At 37.6% G+C, this 22659-nt stretch overlaps 1 long non-coding RNA gene across 1 annotated transcript in view; it reads left to right on the top strand.

Moving 5' to 3' along the window:
* Nucleotides 1-17856, top strand: part of LOC142050125 (uncharacterized) — a 38566-nt gene extending 20710 nt beyond the window's left edge. The window contains exon 3 of the long non-coding RNA XR_012657928.1: nucleotides 17657-17856. This is a non-coding gene — a long non-coding RNA (uncharacterized LOC142050125). The remainder of the gene's footprint in view (nucleotides 1-17656) is intronic.
* The last annotated feature ends 4803 nt before the right edge of the window (nucleotides 17857-22659 follow it).

Raw genomic sequence — 22659 nt, 5'->3', positions numbered from 1 at the left:
TAGCTTTCTTTTTTCTCCTTCATAATATGTTAAATTACTCCCTGAAAAGGATTTATACAGTTGCCAGCTGCTTCTCTACATTTTTCAGTCAACATTCAGTATTTAAGCCATGACTTGAATGGACCACCTCTCCAGTATTATGAATGGTGATTTAATCTCCGTCCTCAATCAACCATGAGCCCAGAAGCAAAGGTTGCCAATTATGTTGAATTGTACCAAACTATGCATCATTTTCTTTCAGACATTCCATTTCTCATTGATTTAATTCTTATTTCTTTTGTCTTTGGCACAAAAGAGAGCTTTTACTAAATCAATTGCTTTAAAATGGGAAAAAAAAAAACCCTATGTGTATGGAGCAAAGTACAGGTATTTGATTGAAACAAATAATTCAGCTATACTGCATAATACCTATCCTTTGTAGAAGCAGACAACTACACCATGTTCCTCTAAATCCTAGTGAGAGGCAGGCATGTGAAAGGGATAAAACATTCTGATTTAAAATAGTCTTAATCAGTTTAGTATTTCAGTTTTATATACTTTGATTAAGGCAATCTCATTTCTCAGGCACATTTTACTTACTACCTAGCTAGTTCAGCAGTAAACCTGCATTCTCTACTTTTCCAAATAATTCTGAGTGTGATATACTTATGTACACGATAAGATTTTTTCAAAAGGTTTGGCAGTAGATTCAAACTGAATGTTATGAATTTCCAGGTGTTGCCTGCCATTGTATGAATTGCAACTTTTTAAGGATTAAAAAGATTTTAAATTTGTTTTCTGTGTAGACAGAGGTCCTTATTGAGGGAGTTCACCCTTTCTTGTTAAGTGGATTACACTCACTCCTCCAAAGCATGTTTTTATAATTCATAAATATATAGATTAATTTTATACTTATTAGCTGTAGAGGTAAAGAACTGCAAGACTTTATCTTGAAAAGTAGAAAACATATATAGTTAACTATCCTCAGGCAAATATCTGCCACCACTGTTAAGTGAACCTATGCTCGCCAGTACAGGATGGACAAATGTGCCATCAAATCAATGTTTCAAAAAATGAAGTAATGTATCTTGCTTTTTCAACTGTTGAGCAATATTTTTTCTAGGATACCAAATGGCAATGTTATAATTCAAACCACAGTTTACAGGAATTTCTTGCAATGCTTGTGTTTTCAGAAAGCAAACAGAGCCCATCTGTAATTCTAAGTATTCAAGAATGCCATTTTAGTAAAATCCACAGAAACAAGAGCAATGGATCTTGTGCCATAACAGGACAAACAAGCAAGATCAAAGCAACATCATGTTAATTGAAATAACAAGACTTAATTGTCAAAGTCAGCTATGAGCCACCTTTTACAATGCATTTGTTACTTTTTATCAGAGATTTTCAAAACAAATACCTGAATCAGGCCACACAGGGCTGAGTCTTTTCATTAAGCTTAGATATAATCGACATTTTATCGTCTGGATGTGCAAGACGTCATCCTCTGATAGACATGGCTCTACCCTAATTTACATGTTATTCAACAAATATTGAACCCATATAAATAATATGATCATAGCTAAGACATCTTTAACTATTTAGCTACATATAGGTAAATAACCACTGAAACTTCCTGGCTTACTAGAAACTATTTTTTTACTTTTAAGGGATAATAGTGCTCAATGAGTCTTTATTTTTTCTTTTAACAACTTTTCCATTAAAGACTGTTAAGCCCCAGAAACTGGATCAGTAACGCAGCAGACTCAGTAACAGTAAATGAAGTGCTGTAAGCTTACATCAGACTAATTAGTCTGAGGGATAAAACACGGGAAAAACTTTTCAGGTTGCTTAATTAAGCCAACCACTAATTGTTAAATATTTTTCAGGCATTAACAGAGCTACGCTGACTGTAATTAAATTTTTATTTTAGTGGTATTTGCAGGGATTAAAGTCACAATCTGCTGAGGCACTGAGGTTAGTTAATATTCACTTCACTGCCACAGCTGTCCTCCATTACATTACAAAGGACAGGAAAAGAGACAGCAGAATAGGATGAAGTAATGAGAAAGCTATTCATTCATTTAAACCAGCTCCACAGTGTACAGTCTTGTACAAATGGATCTGATCTGCATGACACACAACTAGGCATTAAATCCGATTTAATTTGATACAATAAAGGACAGCCTAAGCTCTAAATGCATTTTTATTTTTATACTTAAGCACTATGCAATGTATCAAAAAGTATAATCATGTGATTATCATAGGACTCCATTCAAGTGGTATTTCTTGACTTATTAGCTCTACAGGAGTCCACAAGGATTGTAAACCAATTCCTGCTAAGCCCTTATTTGTACCGTGTATGTGTGAATGAACCCTTCACATTTCTGGATTCTGAATATTTGTTCCCAGTAGAATATTTACTGGCAAGATCAATGTTTTGAAGGTTTAAATTTAGCTTTCTTTCTCATGCTTGTTGCATAAGGGTGCCATGCAGATGGAACAGATAACTAAGGCCTAAAGCATACCATAGCTTCAACAGAAGGGAAAGATTTGTCTTGGAGGTGTTTTACACCAACAGTATTTCACTCACAGGTATAAATGCAACAGTATTTCACTCCTTATACATATAGCTTTTTGGAAGCTACATACATTGGGCTGGGTTTGGGTTCAAGAGAATTCATCTTACCAAGAAATGCCAAAGTCAGTAATTGTGCACATCCATACAAAATTGTTCCTCTGCTTCTCATGAAGTGCTTTCTATGCTCTGTGTTAAATTCTTCCTCCTGGTATAGCCTCAGAACCTGCAGTCACTATTGCCACCTTAAAATTGCCTATATTACCTTATAGGAACAAGACCTAGTCTGTCTCCCTGTTAAGTATGTGCCAGACAGTCCCTAATTCTTTGGCTGAGTGCCAGTTAATCTCTCTCTTTTCTTGTGGACATGGAGGGTTCTTCTGGGGAAAGATTGCACCACTGGGATAGAGAATAGCTGTAAGTATGCCCTGACTTCCTTCTTGGTGGTAGAGGTCATGCCAATTACCATATGGCATTTTTACTGGCTGTAAAGCAGTGTCTGGCTATGCTTCAACCACTCCATGAGAGCAAAGGAACCCTGTGGCTGGAAAAATTTTCAACACCGTTATCTTTTTTCTTCCCAGTTTTTCCTGATTGTTGTTCCACTAATATTGCATTTTACTTAATTTTATTTTGCAACACTGTCTTCTTAAAAGTTTCACCTTCCCTACTTACCCTTTTGGCATCTACTTATCAATCCATTTCAGACTGAGTAGTTAGGTAAACTCTTAATATGCAAATATTCAGAATATGTTCTTCTTTACTACAGTACCTACCATAAAATTCATTATTCCAGTTCAAGGTTTCTAAGGGGGAGACTTTTTTATAAACACTAGAGACAACATTATCACAGAAAAATGTAAACTCAGAACTTATACAGTCGTTCCCAAACATTCAAGGCTCCCACAGGCTCTTTCAACAATCGCCTTCGAAATGCGGTTTCTGAGTTGTAGCATACTGAGACATGGGTTTTCTTTGCTATTTCCTTTAGTCCTAATGAGGCTTATTTTCTCCACCAGCTAATCTATTCTACCCCTGAATTTAGGAAAGAATACTGTCTTTATATCATATGAAATTGCTGAATTGGGACTAGAAGTTATCAGCAACCCTCTGTGTTATCACAAATCTTATGTTTCAGCTTAGTTGACAAATTACTGGTGTGAATAAATTTATGGATTCAGGTAACTTTTTTCAGAATCAAAGCCTGACTCCAGATACTGGAAGCCACAAATCCAGTAATACTGCCATGCTTTCAAACCAAATGGAAAGTTGAAAAGAAATAGTGGAGCTTAAGTCTTTGTTCAAACAAATATTTCTGATAATTATAGTAAGAAGCATGGGAATTTTTTTCCAAAAAACATGAAACAGGAATGGATTTATATTTAGTCATACTGTATTTCAAAGTTCTCTCAAGTACAAAGGTCTCTTTTTAAAGAGAATCTTTTCACTACCTATCTAACAAGTCATATTGAAGAAAAACGAATATTAGAGAATATAATTCATACTAGAACTATATAACATAGGTAAATGAACAATAAAAATGATAAAGTGGGCAATAGAAAAGATTACAGAAATAATGCTTTCACATATTGGGCATTCATTAAATTGACTTTCCAGGGTAATTACTTTAACATTTCTACCTCTGATTCAGCACAGACTTTTGGATCATTAAACTAGATAGCAAATATTACAGGGTTTCAGGACCTGCTTGTGCAGACCTCCTTCCTGGAAATTCAAGAACCATATCAAAGCCTTTGCTCAAGGCTCAGTCCATTCTGTGGGTCCAAATATTCTGGAGTGGAAACTGTATTCACCAAGAACATTTTTCTTTCTCAAAAGCTGTAATTTTTATGCAGACTATTAATCTTCACTTTTGTGTAGACTGAAATAATTTTAAATGGTATAGTAAAAGAAATAATGAATTAACATAAAAGTATGATTTACATTTATACTGTTACTTGTGTGTATTCTGGTAATAGCTTAAGGCCTAAAGTAAGGATTGGTTAAAACAGATAATTCCAAAGCCACCTAGAATTGTTAGTAATTCTAAATGTTGGTGGAGCTGGAATTTGTTATTAAATACATCTGGTTAATAATTTTAATTAAAACATTTTCTCTGGAAAATGTTGAAGTTCCTAGCAGTTCCATGTAGTTATGACCCCACCTTCTTTAATGCAGCTACCTTTCCTTGACTCATCCGTCTTAAACTAGGAGTTGTGTGCTGTAAGGACTTTAGAGATGAAAGTTCAGTTTGTGAAGAACATTCTTTCAATTTTTAGTATCTGGCATGCTAAAACAAGAGAATTTATGCAACCTTAAAGTTGCAGTTTTCATTTATTTCTCTCTTAAGTTAATATATGTATATATACTGAAAACTATACCACTCTTGCAGTAAGGTAGTTTTTCCTTTGGCCAAAACTAAGGAATAATACATACCACACCAAGAGATGTCTTATGGGGATTTTTCAGCTGGATTTACCTATCTAGCCAGCAGGATATTTGAGAAAAAGTTGGGTAAGGACCTGAAATTTAGAATTATTCTCTATAAACAAATAAAGCAATGACATTACATTTTCCCTACCAATGAGTTGTTTTAAAACTTCCTAAACTAAGGATACTGACACTGATCTGGCAGTCTAATGTTGCCTTCCAAAAAGATATATTTTAACACAGTGCTGTTTACCACGTGGTACCATTGCTTTGTAGGGTGACAAATGAATGCCAAGGCACCAGAGCTCAAGGTGTCCTATCAGATTGCAGCACCTCTGTTCTGGAGAAAAGAATAGGCACCTGATTGTTAAAACTAATTTAATCTTTAAAATTCAACAAGGCTACACTGGCAGAAAAACTGCTGCTTCTTACTGAGGCTCTTATCCACAAATGTGTTAAACACATAGAATCATAGAATGTCCTGGGTTGGAAGGGACCCACAAGGGTCTTCAAGTCCAGCTCCTGGCCCTGCACAGGACAACCCCAAAATTCACACCATGTCTCTGAGGGTGTTGTCCAAATGCTTCTTGAATAACATCAGGCTTGGCACCGTGACCCTGGGGAGCCTGTTCCAGGGCTCCACCACCCTCTGGGGAAAGAACCTTTCTCTAATACCCTATCTAAACCCGCCCTGGCACATCTTCCTGCCATTCCCTCGGGTCCTGTCATCGGACACCAGAGAGAAGAGATCAGCGCCTGCCCCTCCTCCTCCCCTTGTGAGGAAACTGCAGACCACCATGAGGTCTCCCCTCGGCCTCCTCTTCTCCAGGCTGAACAACCTAAGTGACTTTAGCTGCTCCTCATAGGGCTTCTCCTCTAAACCCTTCACCAATTTTGTGGCCCTCCTCTGGACACTCTCCAGTAGCTTTATATCCCTAATGTACTGTGGCGCCCAAACGCCCACAGCACTGGAGGTGAGGCTGCACCAGCGCAGAGCAGAGCGGGACAATCCCCTCCCTCGCCCGGCTGCAATGCAGGGCTTGATGCACCCCAGGGCACGGCTGGCCCTCTTGGCTGCCAGGGCACACTGTTGGCTCATGTTCAACTTGCTGTTGACCAGAAGCCCCAGGTCCCTCTCTGTGGGGCTGCTCTCCAGCCTCTCATTCCCCAGTCTGTGTGTACAGCCAGGGGTTGCCGTGCCCCAGGTGCAAAATCTGGCACTTGCCCTTGTTAAACTCCATATGCCTGGTGATTGCCCAGCGCTCTAATTTTTCCAGATCCCTCTGCAGGGCCTCTCTGCCCTCAAGAGTGTCAACAGCTTCTCCCAGTTTTGCGTCATCAGCAAACTTAAGTAGTAGTCTTTTGAGTCCTGCATCCAAGTCATTAACAAAAAGATTAAAAAGTACCAGCCACAAGATGTATCCCTGTAGAACACCACTAGTAACAGGCTACCAGCCCAATTTAATCCCATTTACTACAACCCTTGGAGCTCGACCCATCAGCCAATTGCTCACCCACTGCATTATGTGTTTATCCAGCTGTGTGCTGGGCATTTTGTCTAGGAGGACACTGTGAGAGACAGTATTGAAGTCTTTACTGAAATCCAAAAAGACTACATTGACTGGCTTCCCTTGGACAGCTAGGTGGGTGACCTTGTCATACAAGGAAATCATATTTGTTAGGCAGGACTTTCCCCTCGTGAACCCATGCTGTCTGGGACCAATGACTGCATTGTCTTTCAGGTGTTTTTCAATAACTCCCAGAATAATCTTCTCCATAATTTTGCCCGGCACAGAAGTGAGACTGACAGGCCTGTGGTTACCAGGATCATCCCTGCTGACCTTCTTGAAGACTGGGACAACGTTTGCCAGCTTCCAGTCAACTGGGACCTCTCCAGATTCCCAAGAGCATTGAAAAATCATTGAAAGAGGTCTCACTATGGAAACAGCCAGCTCTTTAAGTACTCTGGGATGAATCCCATCAGGCCCCATCAACGTATGGGGATCCAGCTGGAACAGCAAGTCTTGCACAAGTTCAGGGTTTGTTAGAAGTTTATCATTCCTACAGTCATGGTTTATTAGCCCAGGGTTCTGGGGGTCTCTGAGCCCACCACATTTTGAATCATGCATGTTTTGAAACACGAAAGACCTGATGGTGTCCAAAGGACAGCTGGAAAGTCTAAAGCCAAGCAGGTACTTAGATTTTTGCCAGGTTGAGACTTCAAGGCCCAGTTATACCACCAAAAAGCAGATTTATACTGAAATATAGCAGAAGTGGATAAAAGAACTAAAGTCTTTCAGTAGTAGTATGAAATGCAGCATTCTCTTCTCATAATTGTTTTGCTCTCCTACATAATTTATCTCCCAGTCTAAATCTAAGCATATTTCTACTCAAGTCCCTGATCATCAATAAAAAGTTAAGCATATTAATATATGTCTGTAGGGTCAAGTAACCCTTTTTCAAGCACTTTGATGAATAAATTATTGTCTTATTGACTTACCTGTAGAATTGCTTTCTCTTTTCTCCTCCCAATTTTATTAAATCAAAAATATATCCTATAAAGATTGAAAATTACCAGTTCAGCATAACATTTGTTGATGTTTTCTTCTGTAGCTTAGTCTTTTCCTCTTTTCTTTTAGAAGCTCTTTAATTCTGAGTAACTAGATGGATACTGCCTTTTATATCTTCCTGCATCTGAAAGGACATTTTCAGACTAACTTGCAGTAGTAATGTAGGGTAAAGTAGTATTTTTGATCATATAACTGCATGTCAGGGGATCAAGCTAGCATGTTTTAACAAGTTACCAGTCCTCAGCTGAAAACTATCATAGATCACATGAAATATAGTAAGTGAACAAGTGCAAGGATGTTTTCCACAACGAAGGAAAGGAAAGACAAAGTGTACTGATATCACTGTGGATGTGAGGAGGCCACTCATTGCCATTTACTGTTGTCTGAAAGAAGAATGTAAGCTGACTCTGTGCAATTCTCTGTTCTTCAATTGTGTGTTCAGGGACATTTCTCTCATTGGCAGTGCCAGCTTCAGCACTTGCCTAGTCACTTTTCCCTACCTAAAAAACCACTTGTTAATCATGTACCTCTACAAAAAAGCACAGCTGAGAAAGTAGTGTTGAAAATGATCTGACAAGAGGATGTGGAGGCCAAAGAAAGTGGAGTACTACTTTCAGTAGTAAGAGCTTAGGAGAAATGTCAATAAGATGACAACCTCAGGGTGGGTAAAAATGAAAAAAATTAGCCTATAAGTGAGAAATTAATTTTCATTATGTCTATTGTATTATTAAAGCTTCAGCTGACATGCTCTTTATGACATATCTCTATGTATATACTAAAGAATAGCATTTATAATATAGTCTGCAAAGGAATATTACATTTCATAGTGTAACATTCACAGCAGAAAAGTAATTTAATTCCAAACTCTGCATAGACAAAGTAATGGCACTATAGTAAAAATATATATTCAGATCATAGATATTTGCAAAACTTCAGTATAGGGTAAGCAAGCCTTGGTCAGGAGTCCTACATTTTTTCAAGTATAATGATCTCTCCTCACTTAATGTCCTGTATTACTGCAACAGTGGTCACTGAACCTTCCACTGAACAAGAAATATGTGAAGCCAGGCTTTATGCAATTCTTCCACCACCTTAGTCCCGTCACTTCAGTTTGCTTTCAGTCAAAGGGAGCTACTGAGAGAGTAACATATTGCTGTATCTCTCTTTCATGATGTGGGGGTCTATTTAATTTTCAACTATTTCACCTTTCCTCACTCCCTTTTGTTAGGTGTCTACTAGGAAAAATACATCAACCTGCCTTTAACTTCAATAGCTGCTAAAATACAGTTGGGGCTTGTAAAATCATGCTGAAAAAATAATTTGTTCTAAATCAAGATCTATTCCCCAAGTGACCACAGCCAGTCTGGCTATAATGGTGTTGTATTTTATAGCAGATTTCCATGGAAAGAAAAAAAATGAAATTATCTAAAACATTTACTTGTGTATGTAAAAGGCATGCAGATACATAATGGTTCAAGCCTCATAACAAATGTAGTTCCCCTGGTTGTTCCTCCATGCAATGCAAATGGTTTATTTGGCCAAACCTATTGTAAGTTATGCAGAGCAGAATGTATATCATAATATGATGTTTCATCCTTTCTCATGCCTGTACTGATGAACAATGAAATAGTCAACAATGTAAAGCATTTTCACTTAGTGTAGAACTCGGTCCTCTTACCTCATGCATCCAAGTACTATGTAGGTCTCTAATGAGGCTGTCTTCCTGACAAGAATTCTGTAAAAATCAGTGGAGAGACATGTTTCTGGAGGGCAACACAAAGACATCTGCTGCAACCAGTTTGAGCTCCCAAACTCCTTAACTGAAGAGGACAGATTCTCCATCAGGGAGCTTCCAAGATGTCCAGCATCTTTTCTTTGAGTAGAGAGGGAACTGGGGACTTCCTTTAAGGGAACAGCTTTCCTGTGCAGGTTGGATCCCACATGTCTTACATGATATCAAGCTCTCTGCATGTTTTTCTAGGGTAAATGAAGTAGGCAGACAGGGTTTTATTTTTAAGTTCTTCCCTTGGAAACAGGAAAGCTTGAAAGAGCTGAAAGCTGAGATTCTGCTTAACAACAGAAAAACTTGTTTACATCCCACCCCTCCTTACTCCCTCATACCCATGCATCCACCCCATCTTTCCTCACTCTCTGTGACTCATTTTCTCTCCTGAGAAGTAGGAACCAACTCCTGATTTTAGGGCATAAAACCAATGTTCTCTGATAAAGTATTTAGATGGGGCAAGTTGTAAGCATGTAAATCACTGAAAAGTAGTGGGAAACACCCTTTGACTCTAGAATTATTATAAGATCAACATGGGAGTATACATAGATTTTTTCCACAATTAAACCTTAAAATCTGTTGTTCATTGTGTTGCTTCAGCAGCAACAATCTAATGAAAAAGGAGAAAACTGCCAAGTGCAATCAGGGTGTGCCCAAAGAAAGGAAAGTGGAAGAATGGTCAAATTTACATCAGAAGAAATGATTCTCAGCTGGTGTAGCTCTGGGTTGTTCTGATGCCCATTGTCACTGAGATATGGTCATTTACCCTATTTTAAAAATGAATTAGGAATCTCAGAAAATGATTTGTTGGAGGATAACACATATTTTCCCCTTTAAAATACTGTAAGGGAAAAAAAAATGAGACAGCAGGCTACTGCTGTGTAGCATGAGTAATGCAAGGTTACCGCAGTAAGTACACATTTCTTATTGGATATCAGAGAAAATAGGTGTGTAAAATCCATGTAATTTGATAGCACATACATCACCACGGCCCCTGGGAGTACTGAATCATGAAGCTACATATTTAGTACAGTAAAAGAATATTTCTTATCTTTTCTCTCAGAAAATTCTATGGAAATGAGTGGGGGATGGGAGAAAAAGCTTATAAATCAAGTATTAAAACAACAGACAAACTGTAGAGTTGTGGCAGAGACACATTGTATCCTTTTTTTTATTTCATGACATTTTATTTTAAGTGCCCCTCTCCCCCCCGTGTTTTTAGTACCAGTGGTAAATTACAGTAGCACTCTTATGGAAATACATGTGAGATTCACATGAATACCAAGCACATTCATTACGATCAGTGCTGAATTCCAAATGAGAATGGCTTCTCTTTTTTTTTTTTTCCTTCTCTGTGTTAACCTTTCAGGCAAGTCAACACATTTCAAACATCCTAGTCTGATTTTAATTTGGAAAACAGTCTTAAATATACCACTGCCAAGTCAGATCGACTCAAAGCTGTGAGGAATGAAGGGAAGGAGGAGGAGGGGAGGCAGGACTGCCACAGCAAGGAGACACTGTGAGAGAAAGAGAGGTGAAAATGAGAGCTAACATCAGCTCCCCCGGGGTCTGCTGTAATCAGCAGACAAATGGTCTATACTCATGGCGTGTATTCATTCTGCAGCAAGGGGCTGCCAACAAGAGCCTTCCTATGTCTGTTTGGAAATACAGCACTAGCCTTCCTCTATTCAGATTCTTTGAAATAAAAAAGAACTGCTGACAAACACTGCTTTGGGCATTTGACACTCCTTTTTGCTCTAGTTACTCAGACAGTGTAAAATGAACAAATTAGGAATCTGCTATTAAAAAAATCGCAGTCCTAGCTTGCTAAAATGTCAAGGTTTATAAAATTAGGGCTGGTTTTTGTGGTTTTTTCCTCTCTTTATCTCCATTCTTTAAAACCAAACAAGACTCTTCCCATTTTTTTATACAGACAAACAGATGTGTTCCTCAGTTTCTGAACAGTCATTTCTAAGGTGCATATATGTGCGTGAAAAGGACACTGATATCACACATACCAAATATATTTACATATCTCCATCTAGACATATTCATAGTTTGTGTTGCTCCTATCCCTAGATACATGCTTTGGATTGCGAAATGTGAAAATCTTCTTTCAAAATCTTTTACTGGAATTTTGGTTTCCCAGGAGGATTCAACTGTTAATTAAGTTAACTTCCTCTTTTAGTGGAACAAAAATACCTTTGTGTCAGTGAAATGCCCATAAACATGGCTTAACAATGACTCTGGAGCACGACAACTGTTCTTTTTTTCAAGTACATTATTTTTCAAAAGTACGTTTATAGTCACATATTGTGTATTGGGCACTACTGAGCTCCTCTGTGGAGTGAAGTTACGTCAAGTGCTTTGAAGCATGCTATGTGTGCTTATGTAAATGTCGAAAAGCTGCTCCTTTGAAACCACATCTCATTTTAGAGAGTGAGGAAAATTAGGTAGGCTGTTAACACAGAGCCAAAAGCAGACATCATACAATAGCCCCCAAGAGTCATAATGAAATTAGATTTTTTTTTTTTAATTCGATGATCCAGATGGATTCATTGATGGAACAGCAAACCATTTCTGAGATCGCTAATACTCTAATACATAATTGCAGGATAGCAACTACTTATCCATTACATTCAGCTGTTCTGCCAGTGCTCCTGAGTTTAATTATCAGTCTGCCTTAGAAAATCCATTTTTCCCTCTCTTTCTGCAACAGCAAAATCAAATTTCAGTCACAGTTTGCATTATAATACCTTATCATAAATCCACGGTTTAGGATGAATGATTATAGTCATACGTGCCTACTGATGGAAAACATTTACAATGTGCAACTGTTCCCTGATGATTCCAGCTCTGATGGAAGAGCACGTGAAAGCGTGGATGTTCATCACCATTTCCTGATCTGGCTGTGACAAAGAGGCAGACAGAATACAGTCTGCTTTTCACCTGTGAGTGTCCCACTTCTGAGCAGCCTCGAAATCTCACAAGGTAACCACAAAGGCACAAGGACTTTGTAAAAACAATCCAAGCAAAGGGTCAATGGAGCAAGTGAATAAAAACTGTGTGAGTTTAATGAATGAGATCCTGGCTGCGTCCCACCTGCTCATTCTTTTGGATGATCAAGCCCATGCTCACACATATGAACAACAGAAAGGGACTTGTTCTAGATGTGGTTTTTTATGTGGTGCATGTGTATGAACAGTGCAGAGGAAGGGCAGAGCATGGATTGTAGATCAAAAGAAAATGTTTTTTCTTTCCTGTTTTTGAGTGAGTGCTGTGCTTTAGTAGGTGATGGGTTGGCAGTCTCAGAGGCTTGTGTTCCCCCTCAGTGAAAGGAGAGGCACAAAGGACACCGTGGAAACAGAAGCTTCCTGTGCCAAAGGTTTCTGCCCCTGATGGGAAAGACTGTGTTTACAGTTGCCATGGCAGGCAGCCTCCATGACTCAATATTTATTTTCCTTGTCCAGCTGTGGAGTAGTGTACTAATTGCTAAGGTAGAGTACAGCTTCTAAGGTCTTTTTCCGCTGTACATGTAGCAGGTAAGTAGGTAGGTAGGTAGGTAGGTACATAGATACATAGACAGACAGACTGATAGGTAATGTGTGTGTGTTTATTTTACTACCTGCAGATAGCCCCTAGAGGCCACTACACTAGGTATGGAAAACATGCAGTTAATACCAGAAGTGATTCATAGCTAAAACTTTTCACTTCTTGTTATCAGTCACCTATATATTTCAGTCCGTCTGGGAACCCTGAAATGTGCTGCCATAGCAGAGAGGCTATTGAGCAGAGACAGCAGCTACTTCTGTCCTTCAAATATCCACAGTTTTTGAAACTCAGATGCAATCGATCTTTGTGTGGATATGCTGTGAAAATCACTGTTAATAGGACTTTTGTGTTCTCATGATGTGTTTAGTACTTCAACAAATGAGGAGGCCTAGCGACTTATTTTGAATAACAAAATGCAATATTTGCTCTGCTAGCTATGCCTCCAGAGTAAGCCAATGTTTTAAGTATTTTATAGGGATAACATAAGTCAGATATAAGAACTGTTATCAGAGAATGATGATGACTTCCAAATCATTAGTAAATTGTTAATCCACTGAAACTAAGGATTTTGGTGATTATCTGCTGCCCACTTTTGTCATCAGGTCACAAACATTGTTGCAATAGCCAGAAGCAGGCCACGTCAGCCTGTAATTTACTCAGTAGTGCACCCAAACTGATAGGTTTTCAAATCCAGAGGCATGCAATACAGTCTGAAGGCAAAATATCAGGAAAGCATGCTGGCTTTATTCAAAGGAAACTGTTTCAGTAGCTTTTGAGGCAGTAGGGAAGTTGATTGTCTCAGGCTCACCCAGAAATTTTCTGCAGGCCATAGAGCATCACAACCTAACCATTCCTTCCTTGCATCTTTGCTGTCCAGAGACAGCAGCCAGGGGTCCTCACAGCCTTCACTGACAATTAGAATGATTTCCTCATTTTCACCATGAATTGTGCCTAGTGCTGTCTGAACAGCTGTTATTGCTGGATAAACTATCAACTGCAAGGGCCACGCCACTGTTTTTGTCTTCTGCCTCCTTGCAGTCACCTAAGCCACAGCACCTAAGTGCAGCCTAAATGGAGAAATTCTCACATCTTTAAATCTCAGAAGAGAAGGTCTGTTATCAAAATTGTGCCAGTCCCTTCCACACAAGATGTAAATGGTAAATCTCAGTGAAGTGATATCACTGCAGGAAGGTTCCCATTGAGAACTGGCCTGTGAAGTGAAACCTGCATATGACTTTGACTACAGATTCTTCTTTGTATTTAAAGTGTCCTGCTTCGTTTATTCTCAACACTTCTCCAGGGCAGCTGAGAACAAACTGATGAACAGGTCTGTGAATTCTGAAAGAGTAGAAGGATTGACATTTTGAAAGTAAACATTGAGACTTTTCATCCAGAAGATGCAACAGCTGCTACAGATACCGATACAACTTCTGACAGATAGTGATGAGGGATATGTAATGTCAGTTCTAGATGAGAGGCTGCAGCTTAGTTAAAAGCAATCCACTGAACCATGAGGCTGGACCCAGCTGCCCTGAATCTCTTGTTCTGGAAAAATGACTTACCTAAGTAGTAAGGATGACGTCAGATACCCTGTAGAATTTCAGGACAATGAATTTATGATCAGGTCTTCCCATCTATTTTGAAGGCTGTTTTAAATTCAGAATTGCTGCTGAAAGCGTTGCTCAAGAAATAGTTTTCTGAGCAGGGCTAGTCGGAGAACACAATACTCCAGCCAAGCCCCAGAATTTCTCACATATCTTATGAAAAGGATTCTGCAAAGGCATCGTACAGGTGGCGTGGCTCCTCTGCCAGGTGAAGACGGGTCCCCTTTGTAAGAGTTCACGGAGGTCCAGAGACATCACTCATCACTGTTGAGCTTGGCAGTGGTTAAAGGGAGGCTCCAGGGGTCCATAGCTCCATATAGTTTAAATTTTACTGTAAGTTTGATAACTTTTTTTTGCAGATTGGTGTCCAGCTTGTGTAACCTTGACTAAGACATGCCAGATGAGCTGCTGAATTACTTTTCTATCATTACTAGAAGCAATTAAGTTGCAAAGAGATTTGGTTTGAAATAAGACTCCAAATTTTCAAAAAGTTTAAATCTTACTTAAATTTCCATGACAAAAGCGTTACATTGAAAGAAGGTGAGGACAGCTCAATTCCTTGGTATTTCCATTCCAGCCAAATCACACAAAGCAGAAGCAAAGAAAGGTGAAACAAAATAGAAAGTGAGTTTAACTAATGCAGACAATACAGAAATATTACACTTTAGTTCAGTTGTATATTGGAACAAAGATTCCTGTTAGCTTTCATTTTATATAACACCTTTTTCCCCAGTCCCAATAAATGTGTAATTGTATTCCTTTTCTCTTAACTTTGTAAGATGCAGACACCACACTATAAAACAGCAAGTGAAAATAAATAATGAGGAGTTGAAATTGTAAATCTCAGGGTGTTGCGATGCAGCTGGGAAGTTGCTTTATCTTTTGAATCTAATAATATTTGCATTGTTTACCTCTCTCATTTTATGGGTATTTAAATTTTTTTATTCTCCATTAAACTTCATTTGACTCTTCCTAGCTTTGTTAGTCTGTGTCATTTTTACCAAAGTGTGAATCAAAGATCTAGAAAGATCTAGCTATTATAGCACGAACATAAATTAATATTTTAAAAATGACTACTTAAATACATAGTTTACTCAGTTCATGGGATGTTTTCTTAACCTTTGACACCAGTGTTTAACATGAAGTATTTAATGAGAACTTCCAAAAGCAGAACTATCCACCAGTAAATGTCTTGGTTTTAAAATATATGCATTCAGGGGACAACAGCACTTAAATAGTAAGTAATATTTTAAATCATTAGCCACAAGCATGTTTTAGTGGGAAATATTTTTATGTTAATATTAACCATTGCATAATATTTTCCACGCTTCTCTGCCTGTTTCCCAAATGTTTGTGTTAAGAACAATAAATTTCTCTGATTCATGAGCAATATATACTGATACTGTTCTTTTATAGAAAGTCTACAATTTATTATACTTTGTGTTTCTCTGAAGTTTCCTATGAATTAACAACTCCACTACTCCAAAAACCTGTAGAAAGAGACATATTTTGCCATGTCTTTTCTTATATTTTTCTTATTAAAATATTCATCATCATCATAATAAATATTTTAATAAATAGAAGGCAATATTTTTATTGTTGCAAGGAGTTAAAAATATCTTAACTTTCCCTTGGGGAGCCCATAGCTGATGTCTTCAAGACTGCTCTGATTTTTTGATTTATTAATGGAGAATAAATAAGATTTCAACAGCTGAAAGAAGAAAGCTGTTATCTGAAGGAAGCAGTATTTTCAGATCTGTCCTATTTTCTTACATTCATTTTTGCTTTCTTAGTTAATTGCTTTTCTCTTGCTTTCTCTATTTTCTTTTTTTTCTTAATACTCACACCACTGAGTCAAGGTTAGAGAGCAGCTGCCACCATCAAGGCTTTCCAGTCTCATTTTGTGGCTCTTCCCTACCTCCACTCTTGACACTGATCAGTGTGTCAAATGTTTGGTTGTGGAACAACCATAATGGGTTTTGAACTGTGTGCAGTCATGGGGATTTCTCCAGAGAGCAAAATTAATTCTACACATGAGCCCCCCTCTCCCTCCTATTCCCCCTGCCTTTTAGCTGCATGCTCAGATTGGTTCACTGAAAGAATAATTTAAAAATACATTTGATAAAATAATATATTATCGCAGCATCTCCTGTCAGTCACCCGGTTAGGGCATACCATATGTAAATCTTATAACACAAAGAATTAACTCTTTTTTTTTTTTTTCAAGTAAACACACACTTCAGCATGAAGTGTAGGTATTTTAATGGGCTGTTCTTTATAGGTTCCAATTTTGGAAACAGATATTTGTATGCTAATATCAACAGTAGCATGGACTGCATGCTTTCCTCATCATATCCAATGGGTTATTTAAATTCACAGTTAAGTGACCAGAGCTAAAAAATTCAGCGTTAAATAATCATTTAAATAGCAAACTCAGACTTGGTGATTGGAGGTTATTCTGAACACAATACAATTACTCATATGTGTAAAATTACTTAGGTGTATAGGTGTTTTGCAGAATAAAAGGATTCAGATTGATTCTGAAATGTAGCAGTCAATAGTTTTGCTATTTCAGTCAATGAGCTGGAGCACTGGAGCATTAGTCAATCAGCTTAAACTATAGGTACTCTCATGCCAAGACCAAAAATTGATGAACAGCAGAAGTTAATTCTGAAATATACAGAATCCTATATGCAAAAAAACATGCATTTTTCATGAGTGATATATTTTACATGTGTATTGAACAAAAAAATTTCAGTAGAATGGAAAACTGGAGAAAAATTAGGAAGCCAACAAGGACATGTTGTTTTAGGGAAATGATAAGTTCAACTGAAGTCAGGGGAAGAGTACTAATTCATAAGAATGTGGCTTTCTTATTTGGTAGACCTGAGATTTTGTTATTTAGTAAATTAGAGAGCTTTGCCAGCTAAAGCCTGCTGAAATGGGATTAGGCTGAAGCAGACAGCTTTTTTAGATATATTGCTATTATGAGTAAAGGGCAAATAGTATTGATAGGAGAAAAGGGGATGAGGACTAGAAATCAGCCAGACCTTCTGACACCATGTAAATGGGGATTATATAAATATAGACCAAAGCCTCATTTAAGAAGGACCACCAATAGAAAGGCAACCCCATCACTTAATTAATGTCTTTTTGTTTACAGGTAGTGTTCCATTATCATCTGAAAAAAATCAAACAATTTAGAAATTACCCATCATTTCACAGAGGACACTGTCGATATGAACACTGACATTAAATCTGCTCGTAAATAATGCAGGAAGTGGAAAACTACACTTGTAGGTAAGGAAGACTTGGAAAGGATCATTCCATTAAAAAATAAAGATTACCTCATCATGACAGAGACAGACCTACAGGTAATAGCAAAGCCAATGTCTCCTTTACAGTTCCATCAATTTCTTGTGATTTAATAATATTTTTTTTGTTTCTTTCCTCACCAGGATGTATTCATTCCCAGGGGACAATCAGAACAAAAAGGCAAGATAACATTCTTCCTTTCTCAGGAAGTTTCCTTAATGACAACTTGACTACACAGTCACATTAATTCTTTATTCTTTTCTTCATGCATGCTCTTCAGTAATACAGTAGAGATTAATAGCTCCGGAAAATAAATTCTTCACCTTCTCTACACAAGAAAAATAGTTGACAGACATTTTTAATGGAGCTTGAGCATCCCTGCCTTCTGACTTGGAGTGATCAGTCCATGGGTCAGAAATTCAGTCTTCTCAGCTAAGACAGCACCAAAATATTGTCAGTTGTGAAGGTGCTTGTCACTCTTGCCTCAAAGGAAACTGGCTCAAGCCACCAACTCATTTTAAAGGCGCACAAACTCATCCTCAGATGGTAATGACTCTTGGTTCGCTGCTGACTTAGACTTGAATCAAACCAGTGACCCAGAGTGAAAGGCTCCATAAACCCTTAGCAACTCACTGGGCTACTGAGGACTTGAGGGAGAATGGGAGGGAGGAAAGGAGTCTCAAAAATGGCCTAAATTTACAAAGGATTTACCAGGAGTATGCTAAGCTTTATCCTCTCATTCACTGGCAGAATTCACTACTCCAGATTCCATGTGAGATCTATAGGTACAGAAGAGTAGAATGCAATGATAAATATGAATGTTACAAATAGATATGGATTGAGGCAAAACATTTTTTTAAATTATCCTTTTCATGAGGCAAAGGATTTTGAAGCAAAGAAGTGTCACCGATTTGAAGGACTTGAAATACTGAAATGCTAAACCTTTCATGTGAACAGAAAAAGACTCTTTCAAATATACCTGCATATTTAGTTCACCGTAATATGTGGGCACACGTTCCCACGTATAGATGTGTCTACTGTACCACTGGAAATATAATCAGGGGTTTTACTAACTTTGCAAACTATAACAGTTATTATCACTCAGTAATATGTGTAATATGTTTTTACCATTAAGATTAACTATTTTTTCCTTCTTTTATTGATTCACTGTAACTATTATCAATTCATTCTTAAATGATGATTAATGTTTCTTTTACAGAATTTAGTTCTTTTTTCTGTTTCTTATTTTTCTAGGTGATCTGCCTTTGTAGGCATTTGTCTATAGTGACAGCACTGGTTTGCTTTTTATCCCACTTTATCTAATCCCAGCATTTTCTATTCTCTTCACAGAACTTTTCTGAATTTCATTTAGGGAGCAAAGACTGATTAGGAAATTTAGACTTTGAAATTTGATATTATTTTTAATTCCTGTATTGATTTTTTTTCATTTATGGCACTGTACTGACTGACATAGAGTTGATATTATTAGCAATTAGTGTTTTTCTCAGATTTGTCCGTCTCTATTGGAAATTAATTCTTCAAATTTTTGAATTGGCTAGACTACCAAGATAATTGCTAAATTAATCAAACTTGCCAGGCTCTGTGAGAATACAACTGTATTTCAATTTTAGAGGAAGAAAATTAATAATGTAATCCAGAAGATATATACACAAAGGATGTTTGCCACTGGCCATTAGGGTCTAAAATGTTTAAAGTTCCATGTTTTTAACAATAACCTTCAGTAGCAGCCTCTAAAAATTCTTGGTTTATATCTGAGGTAACAAAGAAAATCAAACAATTTGCTTGGTATTTATTCTAGTAAAACTTAACTACTGACCTCCCTACCTAGTCTATAGATTACTATTAACCTTGTCTGCAGGAGGGTGGTGATTTTAAGAGTTATGATTGTTAATGGCCTTTGAATGCAGCAGTCTCAGACCACTTAATCCCTAGTGTACCACATGGCTCAGACTTTTCCAGATGGGAAAATGATAAGAAGACAAGGAAGATAGCAGGTCACTCTTGAGGCAGCCTTGAGAAAATTGCTGTAAAATGAATCATGCAGGTCTGCGGTGCTTTACCCAGCATTTTTCTGTTTTAATTTATCAAGTCAAAGCTTGTTGACATGAAAGTGAATGAAATGACTGTGCAGTATGCTCTAGGAAGCCAGCTCAAAGGTTTTGTACATCAGCTCAGCTGTAAATAATAAAGAGAATCCAGGAAATATTCTGCATACTGGTGCTCTCTGTAACTTTTATATTAATCTGCCACATGCTCAAATACCATCATTAGTTTCAGCTGTAAAATAAATAAAAAATCAGGCCTTGAAATTTGCCAACAGTTTGTTTTATGCCTATTCTCAATTAAATCAAACTTATATTAGTGATATTTCCTCACGTGGGCATATAGACTTATATTTACTTGTCTATGTAATGAACTGATCAATTCTATACAGGTGAGGTATCTCTGTAATTAGGGGGGGGGACACGGAGGACATTCAAATAAGCACAGCATTACTGTTAGGAAACTTCATACTGTAGTCCAAATCTCAGAACCAAGGCGGGAAAATAGGAAAGATAGTTTTGCCCACAGTCATCCAGACTTGGAAATCTTCCCTAAATACCGGCAGCCCAAGCTACATCTTGTCTTTGTGCAGGTAAGATGTGTTTAGGAATCATGAGATTTAACAACATGTATTTCAAGATGCTCTGTTTTGTTTTCTGTATTTGAGTCTTCCAGAGAGTAGTGTTTCTGGTTCTGATAGCTAGAAACTTCCTATTTATTGCAATGAATCTTGCTGTTTATTGTAATACTGCTTCATGGCTCCCAGTGCTGTAATTATGAGAACCACACTAAATGCTGCATGACTCAGAACAGAACTACTGGAGAAGAGCAGTAACATACAGCTCTGAACAATTTCCTCAGGGTTGAAAGAAGACATACGTTTCACCTGCTTTTCCTCCCTTCTCACCCCATTGTTAACTGTCTTTGTAGGAACCAAGGGAAACACTGCACAGAGGGAGAGGTGCAGAGCACAGCCCATTGCTGTATAGGTTATGCTGGTGAAACTGGTCATGGCTGAGGCACGAAAGTCAGGAAAGTGGCTTTAGGGAGGTCTGCTCTGTGTAGTACAAAGTTTGGGGCGATGGCCAATATAGCCAGCCTTGAATACCATGGACATAAACTAGATTGCACAACTTGACATGAGGATCCAGAAGCAGTCACATACGACCTAGGTCAGTAGATTTGCAGTAGTGGGGAACAGGTTGGGATGTGGATATTATTAATTTTGACATTATTTCTGATTATTGTGACTTGCCCAAAAAGAGAACTATTAGGTAGTTGATGAGCTTTTATTCTGTTAAATCAAATCTTTGTCAAATTTAATATATTTAATACAAAAAGATTACTGGAATTTTTGTGTAGGCAAGACAATTAGAGAAAAATTCCACTCCTGAAAACTTGTTCTAAATGTTTTATCACATCCTAGTTACTAATATATGACAAAATCCTTTTGCTCTTAGTGCTGTCACATTTGTGTGAGATGAAGGTTGTTGTCTCACCCACACAGACGATAGGATGACACTTTAATTGGAAAGTGACATTGTTGGGAACATTTATGAATAATTTAGTATGTCCTCCCCACTCATCTTTTTATATGTTCTTCAAGTCATTATTTTATTTATTATTTATTAAGATCTGACATTGTGCTGAGAGCTATACAGAATCAAGGAGAACACAAAGTCCTCGCCCTTGTGGATCTTATGCAGCAAGAAACAGGGAAAGTTCTTTTCCATGCTGCTCATAAGATAGTAAACACATTCTGGCTATGTTCCATGTTTTTTCCTCTCTTGGAGTTTGCCTTTGCTGACAAATACAACAATAACATTAATAATAAAAATATCTCAGCATGAATATTCTGCTAAGCTTGGCTGTTTTTAAGGTTCTTCTTACCCTCTGAGACCTCGCTATCCTCTCCTAGTATCCTTTTCCTCACAGACATACACAGATCTTCTTATCTTATTGGACTGAAGTTAATAGAACTTGCCTGATTTGACATCAGAGCACATCAACAGAAACAATTCTGTCTTCCTTTACAGGGAGCTGAAAATTGCTACCCTTTTACAAAACAAGAGTATTCTTTAACTGTTTGTGTTCTCTTTTTTTTTTTCCTTCATTTGCACATGCATATCACATTGTTTGTGACAGGTTGGATTAAAAGGCTTTGCCTTTATCTTTGGTTGCAGAATTTCAACACCACAGACCCCTGTCCTCTCTTCAGGTCTGTAACACAAACATACAAAGAGGCAATAGAGATTTGTTGGGTGATTTTTCAATACACTCCCTTATTGATGCAGGATTGACTTGCTGATCTTATTAATCTAGAAAAAACCCTTATGCTGTTACATCTGTTAGCTATATTACCCTGTTGGACATGAAACATAGGACCAACTTTTGTTGTCATAGGACAGAAAGAATCCTGCTTAGAATAATATGTTCAGGATTAAGTAATTTCCTACAGCCTGCTATGAGGCTTTTAATTCCTTTTTAATTTTCTACTGAAGAGTTAATATATTTTGCCTTTCAGGATGTGTGCTTTTTAAGTATGTGATTTTTGCCAGTTCACACTCAGAAAGTTTCTGATCACTTACAGAATATGTTGAAGTTGTACTCATAGTGTATGTCTTGGTGTAAGAGGTGCACTTCCCTCTAAGACTTTTACTTTTAGAACAGATGATGCCTAAAGAAAAACATTCCATTAGAGACAGCTACGCTCATGTGTTCTGTCTGTATGCTGTGTTTTTGTCCTTCATTCATTACATTTGGGTTTTTTTCCCTGCTGGAAATCAG

The sequence above is a fragment of the Phalacrocorax aristotelis genome, chromosome Z (genome assembly GCF_949628215.1).
Source record: "Phalacrocorax aristotelis chromosome Z, bGulAri2.1, whole genome shotgun sequence".
NCBI lineage: Eukaryota > Metazoa > Chordata > Aves > Suliformes > Phalacrocoracidae > Phalacrocorax > Phalacrocorax aristotelis.
The sequence above is the reverse complement of the archived record's forward strand: the minus strand, read 5'-3'. Positions and strand labels throughout refer to the sequence as shown.